Source organism: Triturus cristatus, chromosome 3_1 (genome assembly GCF_964204655.1).
Source record: "Triturus cristatus chromosome 3_1, aTriCri1.1, whole genome shotgun sequence".
NCBI classification, from domain to species: Eukaryota; Metazoa; Chordata; class Amphibia; order Caudata; family Salamandridae; genus Triturus; species Triturus cristatus.
The window spans coordinates 665,045,852-665,065,800 of record NC_140583.1 but is presented as its reverse complement, the minus strand read 5'-3'; positions in this window follow the sequence as shown (position 1 = coordinate 665,065,800).

Genomic DNA, 19,949 nt, shown 5'->3' with positions numbered 1-19,949 from the left:
ATTTAGAACATGTTTTAGTGTTTTATTGCCAGTAATGTTGTGGTGTCAAAACCCATATTTCAAATGGGGAAATATGAAAGGTATTTCATGGCTACCCTTGAAATATGGATTTCATCACAATAATGTGTGGCAAGCTTATCTAAATTATACGGCAAAAATGCAATTATACAGCACATTCTCTGGCAGTGTGTCATAGATGGCTGAGAGGCCCAGCAATAAAAAGGAGCAGGGCTCATCTTTACTGACTACCTACTGCAGCATTAACTGAAGCTGGACTGGCAGGCGATGGTTGGCATTCATGCAATCTTGATAGTGAAGTAAACTGCTTTTTTGAGGACTAAAGAGTATGTGAGTAATTGGCTGGTAGCTGATGAGGTCATTAGGGTTTAGGGTGGATTTATTCAGTGTTGAGAGGATCTGGCCTTTTCTGAGGGAGTCATTGGTTAAGGTAAGTTGGGATAGGATAACAGAGCTTCTCAAGAGAGGACTTTTAAAAATTACAAGGGAAATACATCATCATCATAGGAGGAGGCTCTGAGAGGGTTGCATTTTCTTGCATTGTTGATGTGCCTTTACACACATACACATATGAGTGTGTGTGTATATATTTATAAATGTGTGTGTGTGTATATATATATATATATATATACACATATATATATATGTATATATATATATATATATATATTTATATATATATATATATTCACTGAAAAAACCATAGGTTTCACACATGTTATAGTTAGCGGAAATTTTACTGATAAAAAACCAGTGAAATTCCCCCGTTATAGTTAGTGTAGGCAACTATAACTCACGCGACCGCAATCCTCTGCTGATGCTAATACTGTATTTAGACACTTATTTGCCCATGTCTTCTTCCATACATTTTTAGCTATACATATATTTCAAATATTTTTTTTTCATAAAGACACATATGTCATCAGCAGAAGATTGCGGTCGCGTAAGTTATAGTTGCCTACACTAACTATAACGGGGGAATTTCACTGGTTTTTTATCAGTAAAATTTCCGCTAACTATAACATGTGTGAAACCTATGGTTTTTTCAGTGAATTTGCAAGGTTTTTTAAATGCTAATTCCTAACTATAACGTGTGTGAAACCTATGGTTTTTTCAGTGAATTTGTACGGTTTTTTAAATGCTAAGTTACTTTACGCCATTCGTGGCGTGCGCGCCAACTTAACGCAGTTCTTTCCGTGCGCGCACGGTGCGCTTCGCGCACCGTGCGCGCACAGTAAGCACGCGGTGCGCTTCGCGCACCGCGCGCCCACTTTACGCAGTTAGTGCTGTGCACGCACGGTGGGCACGCGTTACGCTAGATGGGCCATGTACGCAAGATGCGCTTTGCGCACATGGAGGACATATGATGCACTTCGTTTTGAAAGGTAATATTTTAATTTTTCGTAATTTTTATAAGCCATGCACAAATGGTGCCCTTCGGACATCATTTGCACACGGGGTGGAGAGAGTGTTGTTAATTTTTTCTTTTATTATTTTTGTTTAAAATATTGTGGTTTATCACACCTCAAATAAGCCCTGACACATTAGGTGGCCTGCGGCCACCAAAAGCACAGGGGGTGGGGAGAGTGTGGATAGTGTTTTTTTTTTTTACATTTTTTACCGTACGCGTACGGTAAGCGTAATCGGCGAAATTAGCGAAAAAATAAAAATTGCATTTTTGGCCTTGGGGGGTCTTTGGGGACTCCCTCAACATGGCTATGTGTGTGGGAGCTGTCTAAACAGCCCCTTTATATGTTTATTGGTTTTATTTAACAACCTAGCTCTCAGTGCGAGAGAGAAAATGGCGGCCGCCGCTTCCTGGTTTCGGCTGTTTCGAATGTTTACTAAGATCTAAGAGCCAATCAGAATCGCGCTCGCGCACGCCACCGTACGCGTACGGTAAGCTTACGGTAAGCGTACCGTAAGCTGGCTCAGATATATATATTGATTTAAAGGCTATTTTCTCAGAATCTACTGAACAGATTTACACCAAACCTCCAAAAGGCACTTCCTTGACCTGAGGACTACCTCTCTGCCAAATTTCTAGTAATTCTGTTCAGCCGTTCGGGCTGTAGCCCTGTCTAAAGGTCCTATGGAAAAATGCATGGGAAAAAAGCGTTTTGGGACCCCCCTTTTATCTCAGCCCCCGCTTGACGAATCCCCCCGAGACTTTCAGGGTAGGAGCGGAGCGTAGCGCCCCACCTATTTTGAGAAATTCGCGAGGATTCTTCGACCGGCGCCAAAGTTATTCAAAATAGAATGTTGCGGATTTCCTATGGAAAAGGGGTCCTAACTATAACTACCTACTGGCGACCGCCAGTAGGTAATATATATATATATATATATTCACTTAAAAAACCATAGGTTTCACACATGTTATAGTTAGCTGGACATTTCACTCGTAAAAAACCAATGAAATTCCCCCGTTATAGTAAGTGCAGGCAACTATAACTCACGCGACCGCAATCCTCTGCTGATGACGTCAGATATTACATCACTGTATTTAGACACTTATTTACCCATGTCTTCTTCCATTAATCTTTAGCTATACATATATTACAAATATTTATTTTTCATAAAGACACATATGTCATCAGTGATGAAATATCTGACGTCATCAGCAGAGGATTGCGGTCGCGTGAGTTATAGTTGCCTGCACTAACTATAACGGGGGAATTTCATTGGTTTTTTACGAGTGAAATGTCCAGCTAACTATAACATGTGTGAAACCTATGGTTTTTTAAGTGAATTTGCAAGGTTTTTTAAATGCTAATTCGTAACTATAACGTGTGTGAAACCTATGGTTTTTTCAGTGAATTTGTACGGTTTTTTAAATGCTAAGTTATGTATTCATAAATTTATTTTTTTTCAGGTTTTTCACCGTGCGCGCACCGTGAATTTTTATTTATTTTTTAAAATCGCGAGGTGTGCGCACCGAGCACCCACGGTTCGCAGTGCGTGCCGTGCGCGCGCGGTGCGCGCACCTCGCGATTTAAAAAAAAAAATAATAATTGTTTTTTTCTCCATTGGGGGTCCTTCTGTGACCCCCTGACCAAGGCTAGGCGGTCAGGAACTGTCCACTCTGCCCCCTTTTCACGTTCTCCACCTTTTTTTTTCACCCCCTCAGACTGCGAGAGACAAAATGGCGGCCGACACTTCCTGGTTTCGACCGATTCGAATGTTTACCGACATCTAACAACCAATCAGAATTGCGCTCGCGCACGGCAGGGTGCGTGCACTGTGCGCGCACGGTGCGCGCGTATAGATATTGATATGCTTTTAAATGCTATTTTCTCAGGAAATACTGAACAGATTTACACCAGACCTGCAAAAGGCACTTCCTTGACCTTTTGGCTACCTCTCTGCCAAATTTCACGTAATTCTGTTCAGCCGTTCAGGCTGTAGCTGCGACTAAAGGTCCTATGGAAAAATGCATGGGGAAAACGTGTTTTGGGACCCCCCTTTTTTCTCGGCCCCCGCTTGACGAATCACCCCGAGACTTTCAGGGTAGGAGCTGAGCGGAGCGCCCCATTAGTTTTGAAAATTTCGCGAGGATTCGTCAATCGGCGCCAAAGTTATTCAAAATAGAATTTTGAGATTTCCTATGGAAACTAGGTTGTAACTATAACTATCTACTGGCGACCACCAGTAGATAATATATATATAATATATATATATACATATATATATATATATATATATATATATATATATATATATACATATATATACATATATATTCCAAGCAAAAACTCTCCACGTTTGCTGTGAGCCCCCGTCTCTGCAGAGCAGCCTCGTTTTGACAGGCATGGAGCTTCCTGTCCTTTAAATCCACAAAAAGAGAGAAATGTCGAATCTCAAGATCAAGATCTAGCTCACCTGTGAACAAGGCTATACAGCCAAAACGTGTCAGGGAAAGAGAAAGGAAATGCTGCCTCTGTGCATTTGAATAAAGCTGGTGTTTTACGGACTTGAGCTTCAACATTTCTCTCTTTTAGTGCATATATATTCACAGAAAAAACAAAGTTTACAGGGAAGTTATAGTTAGGCTCAGATTTTTCTCGTACAAAACCAGTCAAATTCGGCAGTTATAGTAGGTTCACTGACAAATAATGATGTAAAAAATATAGAAGTTAAAAATATTGATGAAAAAATATAGAATGCAATAATATCGACTCCCTATGCTTAAACAGGTAAGTACAAAAATATCGAAAAAAATATAGGGGCCGATTCCGATCCGGGTCGGAAGGGCACCGAACGCGATCCGGCTGGAAAAACTACGAGCCGTACGCGTGTTTCCCGGCCGACTCGTACAGCTGTACGAGCGAGCAAGTACGATGCGAGCTACGTGAGATTCACCGACCGAGTCGTTTCCGGGTCCAAACCGCTCCGTATGTCTCGGTCGGAAGCTAACCATGGCGTGCAATGGATGCAATTTACAACCGAGCCAGTACGATGCACGCGTCGGACAGCCTGTGCGAGCTGGAGTGTTCGGCTCGCAAAAGCTTCTGGAGTCGGACTTCGGGGGTTCACGTCGGACCCCCTGACACCCGCAGCCCTACGACTCGGACACAGGGATAGACCTATGGGTCTCCCGAACACAGGCATGTACGGTGCGGATGGCACCGACGCGTACCCACTGTAGGGGGCGCACTTGTTCGAGACCATTCAGTCAATGGGAGCGCATGTACGCGTCGTACAACTGGCTCCCATTGACTTCTATGGGAGTCCGACTGAACCGAGTCCGACAGCATACGTGCGCATCGTACTCGCTCGGTCGGACTGTAGGGGTCCAGCTCAGTCGGAAAACACTCCGGATCCAACTCCGTCGGAGTGCTTTCCGACCCGGATCGGAATCGGCCCCGCAGTTGTACAAAATATCGAATTTTAAATATATATATTTTTAAAATAAAATTATCAATATTAAATATTTAAAAAATTAAATTTATATAAAAAATAAAGTAGATTTAGTATAAATTAAAAAACGTATACTAAATAAACTGATTTAAACAAGTTAAACACACATACATAATAATTCATATGTATTTGCTTTAAAACAATTAATGACCTATTAATTTTAATTTATTTTATCATTTTAAAATTATATAAAAATGTACAGACATATATATATATATATATGTTCCAATAACATAAAATCTAATCAAAAAAACATTCTATTTGAAATTAAAACATTAAACTATCTAAAAATCTTCAAACTTAAATTTCCCACTCCAGTGCAACATTAGGGAAAGTGTTGGATAGGGGAGGGGTAAAAATTATTATTCCCACTCCAGTGAGTGTAACAATAGGGTAAGTGTTGGACAGAGGAGGGGTATAAATTACTATTCCCACTCCAGTGAGTGCAACAGTAGGGAAAGTGTTAGATAGCGGAAGGGTAAATATTACTATTCACACTCAAGTGAGTGCAACAGTAGAGAAAGTGTTGAATAGTGATGGTATAAAATGTACTATTCCCACTCTAATCAGTGCAACAGTAGGGAAAGTGTTGGATAGCGGAGGGGTAAAAATTACTTTTCCCACACCAGTCAGTAAAACAGTAGGGATAGTGTTAGAAAGCGGAAGGGTAAATATTACTATTCCCACTCCATTGAGTGCAACACTAGAGAAAGTGTTGGATAGTGATGGGATAAACTTTACTATTCCCACTCCAATCAGTGCAACAGTACGGAAAGTGTTGGATAGCGGAGGGGTAAAAATTACTATTACCACACCTGTCAGTGCAACAGTATGGAAAGTGTTACATAGCGGAAGGGTAAATATTACTATTCCCACTCCAGTGAGTACAACAGTAGAGAAAGTGTTGGATAGTGATGGGATAAAATTTACTATTCCCACTCCAATCAGTGCAATAGTAGGGAAAGTGTTGGATAGCGGAGGGGTAAAAATTACTGTTCCCACACCAGTCAGTGCAACAGTAGGTACATTGTTTGATATCAGAGCGGTAAAGATTACTATTCCCAATATAATAATTGTAAAAGTAGGGAAAGTAGGGAAAGTGTTGTATGGCGGAGGGGTGCAAATTGATATTCCCACTCCAGTGAGTGCAACAGTAGGGAAAGTGTTGGATTGCAGAGGGGTAACAATTAATATTCTCACTCCAGTCAGTTCAAAATTAAAAACAAACAAATAATTAACAAAAATATTTTTTAAACTAAGGGGCTGATTGCGATGGCGACCCTCACCGCTGGCCCGGCGGTGGCGGTCCTTCCACTGCAGACCACGAATTTCCCACTGCCAGTGGGATCCAGACTGCAACCGTGGCTGACGCAAAGACCCTCTGCCCGTGAACTGCCACAGGCAATCGTTTCAATTGCCTGGTGCGGCTGTCTGCGTCTGGAAAATGGAGGCGGTGCCTAGCGGGCAGCTTCCTCCAAATTACGATGCGCTCCTCTGCCAGCCTTTCCGCAGTGGGTAAACCGCCACTGAAAGGGTGGTGGAGATTGGTTTTGGGGACCCGTTGCAGGCCCCCAATGTTGCTGGGAGGTGTTGGTGCACTGGGGGGGTACCATGGGTACCCCCCGACATTTCAGTGCACCAAGTGGCAGGCACCACCTGGTGCCTGCCACGTAGTGCAGTGAAATGCACAACATGCCTTTTTTGACACTGCGGCGGAGCTGCTGTCAGCAGCACCCGCTGCAATGTTAAAGGTGCAGGATGCGACCGCCACGGTACTGGTTGCATCCTGATTTGGTGAGCGGAACCGTCGAAGGTATTGCAGACGGTCCCAGTCTCCACCACCATGGCGGACGGACTCCTGTCCGTCCACCATCGCAATCAGCCCCTTAATACATTAAAAAAATATATAAATATGTTAAAAAATAAAATACAATTATATTTGATATTAAACATTTTTAATAAAACATATTATAATGTTAAATACATATGACAAATACCTACAAATATTATATTAAATAAAACAAAAAATAATTTCCAAACAAATAAATATTTTTTATTAGAAATTATTTAGAAACAAAAACATTAATTATTACATACATTTACTAACCTATAACACCACACAATTCACAATCCACATCTAATTTTTTTTAAATGATTTCCTTAATTAACATAATTAACTACCAATTAAAGAAATATTATTAATTAAAAAACTAATTTTAACTCATAAAAATTATTTAACTTTCCACACTTTACAACTACAATCCGCAAAACCCACAGCTAAAATTAAACTTTAAAAAAAATAATTACACAATTAAAACTTATTTTCAATTAAAAAACTAATAGTATTTAATAACTAATTATAAAGTAAGTAAAATTAATTTGATCCCCACAGTAAAACACACACACACACAAAAATAAACTAATGCCCTAATTAAATATGAATTCATTAATATTAATGATCAACTAATTTTTAATTAATTAAACATAAATTACTTCCCACCCTTTACCCCTATAAGCCCCACAACCCACACCTAAAATTAATTAAACAAATTCCATATTTAGTTTTTTATTAATGTATTAATATTAACAACTAATTATTAATTAATCAAACATAAATTACTTCATACCCTTTATCCCATAAACCCCACAACCCACACCTAAAAAAGTCACACAATTTCCATAATGAATTATCAATTCATTAGTTAATATAAATTAACAAGTTAATTATCAATTAATTAAAAATAAATTACTTCCCACCTTTTACACCATAAACCCCAAACAAAAATCACACAATTACCATAATTAATTATCAATTAATTAGTTAATATAAATTTACAACTAATTATTAATTAATCAAACAAAAATTACTTCACACTCTTTACCCCTATAAACTCTACAACCCACACCTAAAACTATTTTACACAATTTCTATAATTAATTTTGGATCAATTAATTAATATAAATTAACAACTAATTATTAATTAATCAAAAACAAATTACTTCCCACCCTGTACTCCTATAGACCCCACAAACCACACCTAAAATAAATTACACAATTAACAGAAATAATTATCAATTAATTAATTAATATTAATTAGCAGCTAATTAATAATTAATTGCAAATAAATTACTTCAAACAATTAACGCTATAATTTCTAAATTAAATAAATAAAAAATAATCATTAATTTATTATAATTAAATTACTTCCCACCCTATTCCACCATAAACCCTCAACTCCCTACGGAACTAAAAAATGCAAAATGTAACACATATATTAAAAAACATAAACAATACTTATCCAAAAAAAATACATCACATACAGTTAAAATATAAACCAATATACATAACACTAATTAAAAAATCGATATTTTAAACAATTATATTTTTACAAACAATATTAAAGACTTCTATATTTTTACCTTAAATTTGATATTCTTGACCACGATATTCTTGTTGTCGATATATCTGAATCACGATATTTCCAACTCGATATTTGTGTAAGTCGACTTTCCAACTCGATATTCTGTCTCCACACTGTTATAGTTACCTGAGCTAACTATAACTTAAGCCCCTGCTTCTGACCTCACATATTTCATCACTCATGACATCACAGATGACATCTCAAAAGCATCAGCATCACTGATGACATCATCAAGTGAGTGTAAGTATTTTCCAAGAGTTTACGATTGTTAAACATATTTACTAAGCTACTGCAAAAGTTAAATTACTATACCAGGTGTACTACTAATGAGTGATACTACTTCTAACATAAATTATGTGAGTGGCTGTGTGACTGTGTGCATCCATGTGTGAGTGGGTGTTAGAGTGGCTGTATGGGTGTGTGAGTGGCTATATGGGTGGCGCCTGGCCGGGACCCGGGGCCAAGACCCCTGTGTCAATAAACAGGGACTTTTTAATGTATTCCTCCAAACAATTGTTGGACTATCGTATTAATCGACACTCTGATTGTACGCTTTTTAACTTCGAGAAAGAGATTGACTCCTGTTTGAACTGTAAATTAGTAGTGCACCCAGGTTCATGCGAGGCATTTAATGTACCATCACTTTTCATTTCCCTCAAACAACTTATTAACTCGCAATTGAAAGATAAGTTACCATCTATTAAGGAATTTCTCTTTTTCAACATTGAGGTGCCGATTCCGATCCGGTAAAATGAATTTGCGTACGACTCGTATCCGTATATTTTCACGTACGAATCGTACAAGTACCGTACAAACGGCGAAGTACGATTTGTACGTGAAAAATACATACGAATAGCGTCGGGAAAAGGTTACGAGAGGGAGCCGGACATTTTTACGTCCGAATAGCGTCGGGAAAAGTGTACGAGAGGGTGCCAGATATTTTTACGTGCAAATCGTAAAACAGAAGTCCGATCGCGCAAGTACGATCCATACCGCCCGTCCGAATACACAACCACATGTAAAAGGCCCCGTACGGAGCGAACGCAGTAGCACACATGTAAACTTGTGCCCGGATACGAGTCGGACAGCCCCCCTCCCCCGCATATGTCAGCACCATACCCCCGTATGTCAGCACCGTACCCCCCCTGTCTGCACTGTACCCCAGCCCCGTACCTGTATGCACCATACCCCAGGCCCGTAGTGCCTGTACCTGCCGTACCCCAGGCCCGTACCCCAGCCCCGTACCTGTACGCACCGTACCCCAGGCCCGTACCCCAGCCCTGCACCTGTACACGGCGCACCCCAGGTGCGTACCCCAGCCCCTTACTTGTACGCACCGTACCCCAGGCCCGTAGTGCCTGTACGCGCCGCAACCCAGGCCTGTACCCCAGCCCCGTACCTGTACGCACTGCACCCCAGGCCCGTACCCCAGCCCCGTGCATGTACGCGCCACACCCCAGGCCCGTACCCCAGCCCCGTACCTGTACGCGCCGTACCCTAGGCCGTACCCCAGCCCCGTACCTGTACGCACCGCACCCCAGGCCCGTACCCCAGCCCCATGCATGTACACGTCGCACCCCAGGCCCGTACCCCAGCCCCGTGCATGTGCGTGCCGCACCCCGGGGCCGTACCCCAGCCCCGTGCATGTACGCGCCGCACCCCAGGCCCGTACCCCAGCCCCGTGCATGTATGCGCCGCACCCCAGGCCCGTATCCCAGCCCCGCACCTGTATGCACCGTACCCCAGGCACGTACCCCAGCCCCACACCTGTACGCGCCGCACCACAACACCGTACCCCAGCACCCTCACCCAGCATCGCGTATGTACATACCTCACCTACGCGAAAAAGACTCGTACAGAACCAGGACACTGTAAAACAGCACAAGGAGGGTCAATTCGACTCGCACAACACCACAAAACACGTCTACATGACAAAATACATCTCAATGACTGACCTGCCACATCCAAACAGAGGCCCAAAATCACAACCACCTCTTATAACACACCCATCAAAATTTCAAACCCAGCCACACCCACAAATGGACCAATAAAAAGGGCCCACACACACAACCCATGAGCCTTTGCAACAGACCCACTGCTGCCAGACCCCACAGACAAACAACTGCACCTTACTTACACCTTAACTACACCTTAACTTACACACCTTCACACAACCTCCTTCACAAACACCCCCTCTTCACATTTCCACACACACCATCACATTCACACCCACACACCCACAACCATCCACACCCACACCCCACACCATGCCCACAGACAAGAATCCAAAGTTCACAAGGGCGAAGCTGGACCTCCTTGTCAACGAAGTCATCAGAGTCGAGCCACAGCTGTTTGGAACATTGGTCAGACAGACCAGCATAGCCCAAAAAACTAGCCTGTGGCAGAGGATCGTCGATAAGGTGAATGCTGTTGCGCCCATCCGAAGGACCAGGCATGAATGCCAAGCCAGGTGGTACGATCTGCGGAGGGCAGTCAAGAGGAAAATGAACGAGGAATACGCCCAGAGTAACATCACTGGAGGTGGGCTGCCCCGCAGACCCGTACATTACCATCCCTGGGAGGAGAAGGTGATGGCCCTGCTTCCACCGGTGGGAGTACACGGAGTCAAAGGAGTCGCAGAGTCTGGTGAGTACACAAACAACTCACGTAACATGGGGGGAATGGCATCCACACCACAAATACACCAAATGCACGCAACTTCCCCCAAGCCCTCACCGCACACAACCACACTCGAAAACCACGCTCATGCCACTAACGTCTCCATGCCCCATTCACAAATAAAGGCAATGCCATGTCCCAGGCCACACCAACCACAAACCCAAGACTGGATGTCCGGGATGCTGGGAGGGTGGGGCTCACACAACACATTGTGCAACTCAGAATCAGACACCAATGCCCTCAGCCCATATGGCCTAGGTACATACCCATGCACCATGCCCAATGTGCAGGGACTGGCAAAGTACTGACAAGGTAGCTGACACTTGGCCCCGCTGTATGCAGCACAAGGCCCTCCTGTGACCACTTTACACTCAAACATCAACTCCACAAGCTCAGATATCTAGCACAGAAACTCACACTCACTGTCATGCTAGCATCCACCATGAGGGGACAGACACAGCACCTGGGGGACCCAATGACAAATCACACTACACACAACAGCAGGCCCGGTCACACCCCCCCCTTACACAAGCACACACCCCCGGGGCAGGCAACGGATTCACCCACTCTCACAATGGACATGTGACACAACAAGACCAATCCATAGCCAAATAAGCATCCTAGTCACAATTCTACTGGTCAAACACTCAGGAGAACATATCAATCTGTCCCCCGCAACATACCCATCCCCAAGTGTACATTGAGAGGAATGCTAGGCACATCCAACTACCTGGAGAACTGTGACAACTTGAATGGTATAAAGATAGACTATCGACGGGAAAATATCGACTAGCATTAATATCGTGGTAAGAATATCGACTGTTAAAAATATCGTAATAGAAAATATCGTTGTAAAAAATATCGTTTCGTGAGAATGACAAAAATATCGTCATAAAAAAATATCGATGAACAGAATATCGTTGATCAAAATGTCGTTTTATATAATATCGACACAAAAATATAAGGTGTTATAAAATTTATAAAAAAATATGTATTATGTTTTTAAAAAACTTACAAAACTCCTACTAGTAATAATATGTGTTAAAAAATATTTTCTACAAAAGAATTGTTAAAATTTTAGTAGCGGGTTATTGGTATTATAGGGGATAAGGGTGGGTAGTAATTTAAAATTTGGTTTTTAAAAAATTTATAAAATATAAACAAATTAGAAAATAATTAAGAAATCGAAATTTTAATTTGAAATTTCGAATTGTTCACGAAATTAAATTTGTAATTAAATTTTAAAATTTCAAATAAAAATTTTAGGAGCGGGTTTTTGGTATTATAGGGGTTTAGGGTGGGTAGTAATTTAAAAATGTAGTGTTAAAAAATTGTATAAAATATTAATAAATTAGAAATTTATCATGAAATCAAAATTTAACATCGAAATTTAAAATTTTACACGAAATTTATTTTTTAATATTAATAAAAATTATTAAATTAATATTGAAGAAGCGTTATTTTGGTATTATAGGGGAATAGGGTCTAAAAAATAATTTAGATAGAAAAATTTATATTGTTTACTAACCTGCACATTTCCTGACTTATGTTGGATTGGAGTTAGAATAGTAATTTATTATAGTTTACTATCCAGCACTTTCCCTGAGTTATGTTATGTTTGGAGTTAGAATAGTAATTTATTATGGTTTACTATCCAGCACTTTCCCTGACTTATGTTGGATTGGAGTTAGAATAGTAATTTATTATGGTTTACTATCCAGCACTTTCCCTGACTTATGTTGGATTGGAGTTAGAATAGTAATTTATTATGGTTTACTATCCAGCACTTTCCCTGAGTTATGTTATGTTTGGAGTTAGAATAGTAATTTATTATGGTTTACTATCCAGCACTTTCCCTGACTTATGTTGGATTGGAGTTAGAATAGTAATTTATTATGGTTTACAATCCAGCACTCTCCCTGACTTATGTTATGTTTGGAGTTAGAATAGTAATTTATTATGGTTTACTATCCAGCACTTTCCCTGACTTATGTTGGATTGGAGTTAGAATAGTAATTTATTATGGTTTACTATCCAGCACTTTCCCTGAGTTATGTTATGTTTGGAGTTAGAATAGTAATTTATTATGGTTTACTATCCAGCACTTTCCCTGACTTATGTTGGATTGGAGTTAGAATAGTAATTTATTATGGTTTACTATCCAGCACTCTCCCTGACTTATGTTATGTTTGGAGTTAGAATAGTAATTTATTATGGTTTACTATCCAGCACTTTCCCTGACTTATGTTGGATTGGAGTTAGAATAGTAATTTATTATGGTTTACTATCCAGCACTTTCCCTGAGTTATGTTATGTTTGGAGTTAGAATAGTAATTTATGATGGTTTACTATCCAGCACTTTCCCTGACTTATGTTATGTTTGGAGTTAGAATAGTTAATTATAATGGTTTACTATCCACCATTTACCCTGACTTACGTAGGATTGGAGTTAGAATAGTTAATTATTATGGTTTATTATCCAGCATTATCTATTTACTATTTTTAATAAGAATAATATATGTCATGTTGTAATATTCATTTCAACAATATAAATTAAAAACATTTTTATAACATTTTTACATACATATGACAAGTTTCTAAATTATTATTATAATTTTTTTTTTTATTCATAGTTTAATTTGTTACTGCAAAGATTTTGAACATTTTATAAAACATTTAACATAATTTTTGCTAACAAATTATATTGCAGTTTTGTACATAAATACAGTTTCAATTATGCATAAATTAGTATATTAAATTTTAATATTTTTTATAAAAATATAATATATTACATATTTTTTATGTCATTGATTTTATCACGATATGTACATAACATAAATTTACATTTTTTAACATCTGAGAAAAATATTTAACAATGAAAAACATTTTTTAATATACAATAAACAACTAATACATAATTCTATTGAACATATTAATGTATATTTTACAATATTCATTTGTTTTTTAACAATAAAAAGTAAATTATTACTAAACATGGTAAATATTATGCTATTTAATACAATTTATTTTTGATCAAAAGGGTATTTAGTCCTATTTTAGTTTTTATTATGCATCCATTTTGTTTTTGGAACTTCACTTTTTACTCTATCAACATCGTTGTTTGGGTCATTTTAGAAAACGGAACCTCGCGGTTGGGAGCTGCTTCTTGTTGGTGAAGGTAAGTTTATTTTACATTATTTTTAAAGTTATTTAAATTTATTTTAGTGATAGTTGTAGTGTGTACTTGTCGATATGTGTAGTACGATGTAATCTTCCAACCCAGGTATCTTCAAAATAGTCCAAGAAGGGAGTTAGTTTTTTCTCATTGGTGCGGTAGAAAGGGCTGTCAATTAATAAATTGTAGTAGTTAGCTACTTCTGTTGTTGGTACATATGCCAATGCAATCAACTTTTTTATTTGATAAGCAAAGTGACTGTTTGTAGAATATTCAATGTTTACGGTAGATTTTTGTAAGTGCCTCCATATACTTTGGTTGTAGTGATAATAACAACCTTGTATTGAGGTATGGGGATATATTTTAAGGATAGCTTGAATCATGGCCATTTCAAAGTCAATTATAATTCTTTGAGGATAGTAATTATCTGTTAATTCTTTGATCGTTGTTAAAAGTTCAACGTAGGTAGTATTTGTTTTGTTTGGCAGCAGAGTATAAATTAGAGGGATATTTGTATCTTGGTATTCCCCATGGATGGTGTAAAGTTGATAGAAAGGTTTGGGACAAACTTTAAAAGTCCCGTCCATCATCCATGTTTCACATGATTTAAGTTTTTGCAAATTACTATTAGTAGCGAAAAGTAAAAATCGTTTGTCATGACTGTGGTTGTCATACATTAAGAATTTCTCCTCATTATGTGTAATGGTATATTCAGGATATATTTTTATATCCTGAAAACTTTCTGGCATTGGTGGAGTTGGATCTGAAGCACGTTTAGTTTTTGCAATTAATCTTTTTAAGTTGGGAATAGAAGGTAGCTGTCCTGTCACATGTTCTGGCACTTTGCTTAAAACATTTTTCAAAATACTAGTGCTTGTTTCTTGTGATCCTGTACTAGCATCTTTCAATGTTTCCAGTGCTTCTCTAACTTCCACTTCTGTTACATTTGGTGGGTGGTTATGCTCACGTACATTTACCACATTGTTATCAACAGTTGTTGCTCTACCATAGCATGCACTTGAGTAATATTTGCTACATTTCCAATGGGTCTTATTCGCTTTTATTCTTTCTTGGGTGTAGGTGTAACCCATGTAGTTCAGCATTAGTTTCCCTTTTTGCGAAGTAATGAAAGTAGCTCCAGTTGCCATGTCTAAGGTAGATCTGTGGAAATATATATATGTATTTTTAAGAACATTGAACACGATTTACAGAGATGTGTATAAGAGCAGGAAAAAGCGTGAACATATACTTACTATGTGGCTTCACTGGTAATTCTTTTATTCTTATTTCTCTTTCTGAATTTTCTTCTTTTTAAGCTCTGTAGTAGTGTTAAAGAATAATTGAAAGACATGATTTAGTGTTATAGGTGTTTGATTTTACTTTCAGAATTGTTATACATACAGTGACTATACTTACTTGATGTAGTAGAAGATGTTGGTAGTGTAGTTGTAGATAGGCAAATAATTTTGTAGAGTCTGTGGAAAAAATAATCATTGTGTTACTTATAGTATTTGGATGATAGTAGTTGTTAACATATGAAGTAAATTGTACATTTACTTAGCAAGTTTAAATAATATTTATCAGCTATCTAAGTAGACATGGATAAGGTAGTTTATAAATGTTTTTACATCTAAGTTTCTGGTCGTTGTTGATAAGTTCAACATGTTTTGTTTTCACTCTAAAGAAGAACAGTTTTTAAATTAGGGAGTTTATCTACTTTTTGCTAAGTTCGAATGAAAAAAGCAATGGGATTTTACTTACTTGAAGTGTAGTATGACGTTTTGTAGTTGTAGTCGTAGGTTTGTATTCTCTTCTCTCAGCAAGGTAACCGTTTTTCTCCAAGTTTGGGCCAAAAATGGTAAATTACGTTAAGTGTATAATTGTTTTTATATTAGTGAGTTAATTAATGGTAGCTTTTGATTGGTTCAATTAGTGAAATTTCAAAATCATTGGTCGAGAACGTTATTTTGAATTAGAAAACCGTTATTTTCGTAAGAGTTTGTTGCATCACTATTTGTTTGTTAAAGTACATAGTAAAAAGTTTTATATGTGCTTTTTTGTTTTATATGTAAATAGTTTATATGTAGAAAATAATGAAATGTGTTTCACATTTAGGCCATCGGAGTGTATGATAGTATCAGTAAATGTAATTTTTTTTAACCTATATTATATATTTTTATATCAATAAGTATTAGGAAAACTAAATAATTATATGTGTGAATAGTTTTGTAAAGTAAAATAGTAAAAAAAAGTGAGTAAAATAAAAGAATAGTGCATATCGAGTTGGTAATAAAAAGACGATATTTTTTGTATATTTCTATAAGCAGATAGGTCGTCGATGTTAGTGTAGTCGATATATATGTCTAAGGTAATGTTATTTAAAATAAAGTGGATAATGTAGTAGTCGATATTTATGTTGTCGATATTAGTGTGAACGATATTAGGGTTGTCGATAAAAAAAAATCGATATTTGTGTGAATCCTTGTTTAAGTATAGGATGACGATATTAATGTAAGCGATATTTTAGTGACGATATTTATTTCTGACGATATTTATGTTAACGATATTCCATCATGGAACCAACTTGAATATGTATGAAACATGGATGTGGCATGAAACAGCATTAACATTGTCTCTCTCTCACACACAGGGCAACGTCATGGACCTCCCCCCAACAATGGGGGGGAACAATCACAGTCCCAGGCTCAGCGTGAAGATGATCCCACCGGCAGCGATGACTCTCACCACTCCGTGGATGACCCCGACCAACCTGGCCCCTCTGGTGCCCAAGCCCCTGCAGCACCTGCGTCAGGTACATCTGTGCCAACCCCCACCCCCATTCCTGCCACATCCCAGGAGACACCCAGGAGCCCTGCTCGCACTAAACAACAGAGCCAGTCTGACCAGGAGGGACAAGGTTCTCCGGGCACCCAGGAGGAGGCAGACAACCCCGCAAATGCCATCCCTCAGGGGTCCCGTAGACCCGATGTGCCCACAACGGCAGGCCAGGCTCGTGTGGGCAGGGGTGGTGGGAGTGGAGGCAGGCGGAGGCGCGAACCTGACCAGGCAGCTGAGGGAACCGGTATGTCACATATACGCCACATCCTGGACACATACCGGCGTGACACCAGGGGCATCAGCCAGGTAGTGGTGAGCCTCACAGAGATGAAGGGGACCCTCGACGAGATGAAGAACCTGCAGGCCGAGCAACATGCCAGTCAACAACAACACCAAGGACGGATGGAGGCAAGATTGGCTGAGTTCCTGGCGGTGCAAACGGACATGAGCCGTTCACTCCGTCAGATCGCCGACAACATGGGCAACCCTCCCTGTGCCACCAGGCGAAGACCACCACCAGCCACAGGGAGGGAGGAGGAGGAGGATTCGTCCGACAGAGCATCACCAGCATCGTCAAGGCCTGCATCTGAGGGTCCCCCCAGGAAGGTGGGTGGTACACGGAAAAGACCGTGAGAGTCAGCAGACCATCCACATCTCCCAGGTTACCTGGCCTGGCACCTGGCTCTCTGGCGCAACAGCAGCACCTCATCCAATGACATTCTCTGCCACATGGACTTGCTGGTCACAGTCTGACCAATGATGACCAACACTGTGGTCTGGACTCTGATGACTTCCAAAGCAAAGGATCCCATCTCCCCCTGTGAACTTTGGATTCTATGCACCCAGTAGAGCACCTTAGTTTATCTACCAAAACACGTACCCCACCCTAAATAAAAATCTTTATTTTTTCATGAGATGTTGCTGTCATTTTGCATTATTCCACAACATATGTGTGTGTAAATGTCAAACTATGCATGAGTGTTGAACTAACTCCACCCATCCATACCCTGGGATCTGAGTCTGGTACAGGACACACATGGGTCACAATGTATCATTCAATGCAGACATGGAGCACAATACTCACCTGCGATGTCCTCAAGCTGCTGAGGGGGGGCTTGCAATACTGTGCGGACAGACCTATTAGGAAGAGTATCATTAAGGCGCAGAGGTCATGGCTAATGTGGAGGTTCCCGGGGAGGGAGTCCCAGGTATGTGTGGCCAGGTGGGAGGACTATGTCCTGCATGCCGGAGTAAGGTGGATGTGAAGAATGGTGTCCAGGGCAAGGTTGGATGCATGGAGATGGCCCAACGGGGTCTCGGATGACAGTGGTACAAGGTTGGTTTGGGTTTGGGGTTGGGGTTGTGGCCTGCCTCCTGAGTGTGGGTGTGTAGTGTGAAGGTCATCCTGCAGCAGACAGTGATCCATTGCAGCAATCTCTGCTGGACGGTGATGTGGCTGGTGCGCCGGATGTTGAAGCGGAGGTGTGCAGATGCACCCTGGATGTGGACAAGTTTCCCGGGAGTTTGGATGTGCCTGCTCCGTAGAGGGCAGGACAGTATTTGACACGGATGTTGTCGTGGACCTGGGGGTTGGTCCGTCTTTCCTTGGAGTGGATCTATCTGGGGATCATGTGCATAATGCAGAGGGTGTTGCAGGCTGAGGCACAGATGCTGGTGATTAGCATGGCAAATGTGAGCAAGCAATCCATGATGCACACCATCTTGTGTGCGTGGACACTGGGTGCTTGTGCAGGGCTCTTGCGGGTGGGACACAAGCAGTTGACCCAGCTGTAAGGGGACAATCCTCAGATGTTGACCTCAGTCCTGTACAAGTCCAGCCTCAGCTGGCTGATGTTCAGCCATTCATCAATGGATCTCATGCATTCTTGAATATTAGAACTGGCAATGTCTGCGTCCTTGGTGAGGAGCACCTGGCTGTCAATGTCATATGAGCTGATGATGAGGTGCTGTCCGCATGTGATGGTGGAGAGGGGGGTCCTGGACACATTGTAGATTGACACGCTGAGAGATGATACCTGTGCCATGTGCCTGACGACGACACCATACTACATGCAGAAGCCTTGAGTCCCACTCCCATGGCCTTGCTGGGGTACAGAGCCGGTGGGGAGTAGGAGGGACATGACCTGGTTGGTGTGACAGGGCCTGGAAGGCGGGGCAGCGATGTGTAGGCAGTTGGAGTTGCACACTCATCATGCAAAGGTGTTGTGTGTGCGCTTAGTGTATGCCTGAGAGCAGGCGGTAGATTTGTGGATGGACATTGCTTGGAGGGTGGTTGCAACATCAGACTGTAGTGTGATGTGGATAATGCAAGGACCTGAGGGTCGTGCAATGTGCACGTTGCATGTGAAGACAGTCCAGCCTTTGGCACCGCGTGGCCGCAACTGTGGCACAGACAAGCTGATGACAGCCAAATGAATGGGTTGAGGGAGGAAGGGAGAAGCATCTTTGATGTGTGTGTGTTGCCAAATCCGGAAACTTTGTGTGCCCTTGCTGCAGGGGCTGCAACAGCAGGCGGCATGTCCTGGAAACTATGCCACAAGTTGCACACAAAGACAAGGATGTCAGAAAGGACAACTGCAACAGGTGTATGTAAAGGAAGGAGTGTCCGGTTTTCCATGGCACACCCAGAGACAATGGATGCACAATCACCAAAGATGACTGACACCGGATCAGGAAACTGAAGGCCGAGCTGCGCACAGGAAACACACCCTCAGCAGGTGTTGACAGCCCGTTGTGGGGACCAACATGCCAAAACACATACACAGCCATGGACTTCATGCACAATAGAGAATCAAATACATGAAGGACAGCATGCATGTTGCTAATCTACACATAGACTCATATGCACAATCTTTGACAACTATGCCAGAGATGCCGCA